This window comes from Gracilinanus agilis, chromosome 5 (genome assembly GCF_016433145.1).
Source record: "Gracilinanus agilis isolate LMUSP501 chromosome 5, AgileGrace, whole genome shotgun sequence".
NCBI lineage: Eukaryota > Metazoa > Chordata > Mammalia > Didelphimorphia > Didelphidae > Gracilinanus > Gracilinanus agilis.
Genome location: NC_058134.1, coordinates 216,900,316 through 216,906,315, shown reverse-complemented (window position 1 = coordinate 216,906,315; position 6,000 = coordinate 216,900,316).

The window sequence follows — 6,000 nt, the reverse complement described above, 5'->3', positions numbered from 1 at the left end:
CATGATTCTTCCTGATCACGCCATATTTTTAAGTCTTACCTTCTGCAGTAGACTAAAAGCTCTTGGAGGGCAGGGTCCCTGCCTACCCTCTTCTTCTTCTATTGCCATTCTATTCCGCCAGCATTAAACATCCTTATTGAGCACCCACTGTATTTGGGACCCAGGGAATGTCCATATTTTTTTAAGGCTATGTGATTTCCTGGGTGTGACTCCTCCCAGCCATTCTAGACTTCTCCAAACTTCCACAGTCCTCTCCAGGGGCACAGAGACACTCTGTCATGGAGCCTGGAACCCAAACCTTTCCTACTTGGTAGGATAAACACATAGCTTCTATCAGCTGGAAAGCCTTCTGAAACAGGCTAACTTCCATACTCCCAGAAGGTATCAGAAGAAGCCTTTACCAGAGCTGAGGAAAGTCAAAGCATCTGACCCAACTCTTGCTTTTAAGGAGCTTCCACTATGTCAGGGGAGATTCAATTTGTAGACAAATCACGTTATTAAATTTAAAAAGATATCTTCTGTTTAGATTTTTATTTCAAAATGTATAAATTTTTATTTCTGAATATATTTCTCTCCATCTCCAATCCAGCAGACCATCCATCGCAACAAAGAATTAAAAAATGGTGGAGAATCTGATTTCAGATGCTTCCTAGCTGTATGATCCTGGACAAGTCACTTAACCCCATTCACCTAGCCCTTGCCCTTCTGTCTTAGAGTTGTTACTAGAACAAAAAGGAAGGGGTTTAAAAAAATAATGGGATAGGGAGGCAAGGGCAAGAAAGCATTTTAGTAAAACCATTCCATCAGTCAATTCTGACAGTATTACAATGTTCCTCACCCCAACCCCCTATCTCTAGAAAGAAGGGAAGAAGGTGCATCATTTTCTCATCTCTTAGAGAGGCAAATGGAGGGAAACAAAGAAGTTAATTCCTGATAGTTGGTGCCATGAACCCAAAGAGAAGTCCAGGCAGTAAGTCACTTGAGAATTAAGAGAAGAGAGAGATCAATTTAGACCAATGGGGCTTGAGGAGGAAAAGGTTCCAAAAGGGGGTGTCTTTAGGAATTGGGGGTCCTACTTCCTGGATTTGGCTCAAGTTCTATCTTGAACCCTGCTCCAGTGTTAGTCTCCACTGTTACACTCTGGGCTTGACCAGGCCAAGCAGCACATCCCCTTTCTAAATCACTAATCCAGTGTTCTATTTGTGTCTGGTCTCTCAAGATCTCGACTTTCTTCCCACAAGCCACTCTGTTCTCAGTTGATTGTCACTAATTGATTCTATATGCATTTTGTTTATTTGTAGTTGTTTGCATGTGCTTTCTCCCATTAGATTGTGAACTCCTTGTAGGCAGGGCCTGTCTTTTGCCCTTTTTTTGAGTCCCCAAGGCTTAGCACAGTGCCTGGCACATAGCCTTTAATAAATGCATGTTGACCGATAGACTCCGATGGAATGGATGGAAAGTTGTTTTTTACTCTCTCTGAGAAAAAGACCAAAGGAGACGTGTGCCCGATTTCCTCTGGATTCCAACAATATTGAGGCAGAGTTGGATACCCCAAACTGGCAGAAAGGGCTAGTTCCAAGCTTCCTAGCCACCACTCCCCTGAACCCTCTGCACATGGGAGGGAGGGACGCTCGGTCTGCATGGGGAGCTGCCATTTTCCTTCAGGTATTCCTTGGCCCACTGGCTACCCCAGCCTGGGTCAAGCCCAAACACCTTCTCTTCCCCATGAAATGAAATCACACCTGAGTTGGCAGGGATCTCAGAGGTTATCTGTCTACTTCCACTTGAGCCTTTCCACCAACGAAGGACCAAAGAAATCTGAATTTAAAAAAAAAAAAAGACTCCTATGGCTGACGGGTATTGGTCCCAAGCTGTCCTTCTGCTCAAGAGTGGAACAGGCCACAGTGGAATGTTCTCAACTCCAGAGAGAATGCCCTGACAAGAGGCCAGCTAGCCTCAACTGAAGAGCTTTCGGGAATGGGGAAAGTCCTCCTTGGGGCGATAATGGCTAGCAATGGACATCGCTTACATTGAGTTGAATCTGTCCCCACAACCTGCACCCCTGGCATCTTGTTCTGTGTCTAGGGGCCAAGCAAAAGAAGATGAAGCGTTTGACATGGAACGCCTTTAAGATACTTGCAGGTAACTCTCAGGTCCTCCCCAAGTCTGTTCTTCTACGTCCCCATTTCCTTCAGCACAACTCCCTGTCCCTATCTGATCTGGTTGTGCTCTCTGGATGCTCTCTGGGGGATCCACCTGGAAGAGGACCCAGAACCCCAGAGATGTGTTTGTGGGAATGAATCAGCAGCTGAGATTCTGCTCTGCTAGCATCCTCCACCTGGATCAAAGCCTCACCTAGTCCCCCCGGGGTGGCGGCCAGGGCCCATTCGGTCAAATCCACATTTGCTCAAAGCACCCAGGAAGGAAACTTTCTTCATAAGGTGGTGCCTGTCCTGGGTCTCAAAGGAGGCTCCGCATTTTAGCTCTGCTGCTTCCAGCCATATGCTCTTGTTTGGGGTGCTTTACCATCCCTAGGTCTCAGTTTCCTCATCTGTAAAATGAAGGACTAGATAGTCCTGCAGTTGCTTCCAGATTTAGGAATCCATGAGTGTGTGAACTGAGGACAGCCCCTGCCTTTCCCCCTCCATGCAGTCTACAGGGATTCTCTTTAGCTCAGACGTGCCTCCCCCTCTCTTCCACCAGCCCTCCTGGTTGTGCAGAGCAGAACCCTTAGGCCTGGCTTGCCCCGGAGACAAATGAAGTCCATCAATCTGTCTCGATGATGGCCTAGCTCAAACCCAGCTGAGCTCCCAGAGAAACCATCACATTTATGAGTTTTTCTGCTCACACTGCACTCTCCCGGCTGCCTCCCTGACCCACTCTTCCCCCTCCCCATGGAAAGGGAGGGAGGCGCAGGCCCTCCTGGACTCCCACTATGGAGGGGAGGGGAACCTGGGTCTCCCACAGCAGGAAGAGAGCAGCCGGATTTCAGAAGGCCTCTTGTCCCTTTGCCTCCTGCTCTCCAGGGTACAAGGCAGGAAACATTCAGTGCCTACTTTGTGTCAGGCAAATAGAGGGACAGAGATAGACCTGGGGTCCCTTGGGCACCACCACACTCTCCTGGCCAGAAGGAATAAAGCCATGGCTCCCAAGTTTATATTGGGCCCCTCCTGCCTCCCCACCACCACCTAGGGGGCAACTAGGATTTCTTCTTCTTTTAGAGAGAAGGAAACAGAGAACATAGCCAGTCAGTGGAGGCCCATCCCCACTTAGTGATGTCCCAAGGATGGTACCAACCCCCAGGTATGCCAGCCCTAAAAGCCCTGCCCTAGGAGCACAAATAAATAAAGGTGAGGAGCAGGAAAGGACCTTACGAATAAGAGTTTCCCAGGACCCAGGATGTTGCGTAGAAAAGGCTTTCCTCATTTTGGAGAGGGGGAAACCAAGGCACAGAAAGGTCCAAGATTCCCCCAACTGGCAAGAGGCTGAGGCAGGATTTGAACCCAAATCCTCTTGATGCCAAATCTAGTCCCAAACTTCCATTTCTCACAGGAGTTAACAAACATTATTAAGTGTTTACCATGTGCCAGACATTGCGCTAAGTGCTAGGAATACTTCCTGTCCTCAAGGAAAGTCACCTTCTAATGGAGGAGACAACTGGCAAGTAAATATGTCCATTCAAACTACAGGCGGTATAAATGGAAGTTAACCTCAGAGGGAATGGGGAGGAGAAAGCCTCCTTAGGGAAGGAAAGGGACAACCAGCTAGGAAGAGTCAAAGCAGAGATCTGAGCCCAAGTCTCCTGACTCCCCTCCCTTCCCCATTCAGCCCAGCTCCAGCCATAAACAGGTCCATGGCCTCCTGCTAATGGTGTTCCATTCGGCTTAGTGCAGGCAGTGCTGTCTGGATGAAGCCTCCACAGGCCCCTGGAGATGTGATCTGGGGGCCAGCAGACTCACGACTGAGCGAGGAAGGAGGAGCCTGGGAGGAGAAATGGAGGGAGAGCAGGCCAGGTCACCCGGCTGGGAAAATTCACTTTGTCATCTGTTCAGGACTAGAGAATGGGGAGCCTGGCCCAGCCACTTTGCAAGCTCCTGGGGCTGATTTAAGGTGGCTGATGAAAGGCTCCGAGGAGCAGATGGTCTTAATTATTCAACAAAGGGAACGAGACCAAGGACTGGGGGAACTGGGAGATGGATGGAGGAGGGGGAAGAAAGGCGTGGGCGCCTGGCATGAGCCTGGCTCTGGAGCAGAATGATTTCAGAGAAAGCCCAGCATGGCACTGAGAGGATGGAAATGTATGAGCCCAGCTCAGTACTTGGCCATATTTCTTTATACACCCCTTCCCCCAACCATCTCTGAAGCTCACCTGCTTCGAGGCTGGGCTGGGAGGGGTCCCTTGGCAGTCAGGCTAGTTCTAGGGTTGGGCACCACTGGAGTGGGGCTCCTCTCTCTCCCTCCAGCTTTACACTGTTGTCCCCCTAACTCCCTCCCTCACCTGAGATAGGGCTCTACTAGCAAAAAAAAAAAAAGGATCCATGGCTACCCTCTACCCGGAGAAGGGAACAACTATTTGTTTATTAAATGCCTACTATTCTCCAGGCACTGTGCTGAGTGCTTTACAAATATCATCTCATTGGATCATGATATGAGAGCAGGAGGAAAAATATTGAGAATCTATAATGATCTTGTCAACTGTTCACCCAAGAACCCTTGGGGAAGGACCTGGCGATACTCCTGCCAAGAAACCTCCCTAAAGGAGCCTGCTCAGTTATGTGGTGATCCCTCCCAGGAACTGAAGAATCAAACAACTAAGACATTCTAGCCTCCTGCTATGGCTATATCTTGGTGCTCGGGGCCAGGGGCAGGAGGGACTCACAGATATGTGAGGCAAAGACTTCGTCCTCCCTCAAGAAGGTGGTAGTCTAGTTACATCATAGACTTGGATCTGGGAAGTCCAGAAGTACCACAGAGGCATGAAAACATGCCCCACAAAGATGTCACCATTATAATTATTACTCCTGTTCAGTAGGCAGACTGGTCATCTCTCATCTTTGCTTTCACTTTGGACATACTGGACAAAGACCACTGCATGGCCGGTTTGCTGCCTTTACCTCTCCTTGATGATGGAGGGCTTATGTGCTATTTCTTGGGAGTCCATCATCATGAGTAACATTGGGCAGCATACTTAGGTCCATCTCTCTCTCTCTCCCAGTTATTGCTTTGTGACATGCTTCTCCATTGTACTTTCTGTCACCTGTGACTTAATATCTGTGAAAATGATGGTGCTCCCAGTCATAGTGTGCCTGGGAGAACATCAATGTTAAGAAAGGAGGGCATTATTTTGGTATCTGTTGGTGATGGAATACTATTGTGCTCAATGGAATAAAGAACTGGAGGAATTCCATGTGAATTGGAACGACCTCCAGGAATTGATGCAGAGTGAAAGGAGCAGAGCCAGAAGAACATTGTACACAGAGACCAATACACTGTGGTAAAATAGAATGTAATGGACTTCTCTACTAGCAGCAATGCAAGAATCCAGAGCAAGGCTGGGGGACTTATGAGAAAGAAAACTAGCCACATTCAGAGGAAGAACTGTGGGAGGAGAAACACAGAGGAAAAACAACTGCTTGAACACATAGGCATATTATGGAGGATGAAGACACTAAACAATAACTCTGGCCCAACTATCAGTAATATGGAATTAGGGCTTAATCAATGATACATGTAAAACCCAGTGGAATTGTGCATCAGCTATGGGAGGGGGAGTTTGGGGGAGAGGGAAAGAACATGAAATATGTAACTATGGGAAAATATTCAAAATTAAAAAAAAGAAAGGAGGGTATTGCTTTGATTAGGGAACAGCTGAACAAGTTGTAATACATGGATGGAATGGAATGTTACTGTGTTGTGTAGCAAGTGCCAAGTGCCTAGAATTCAGAGAAGCATAAGAAGACATGCACTGATACAAAGTAAAGGAAGTGAACCAGGAAAATT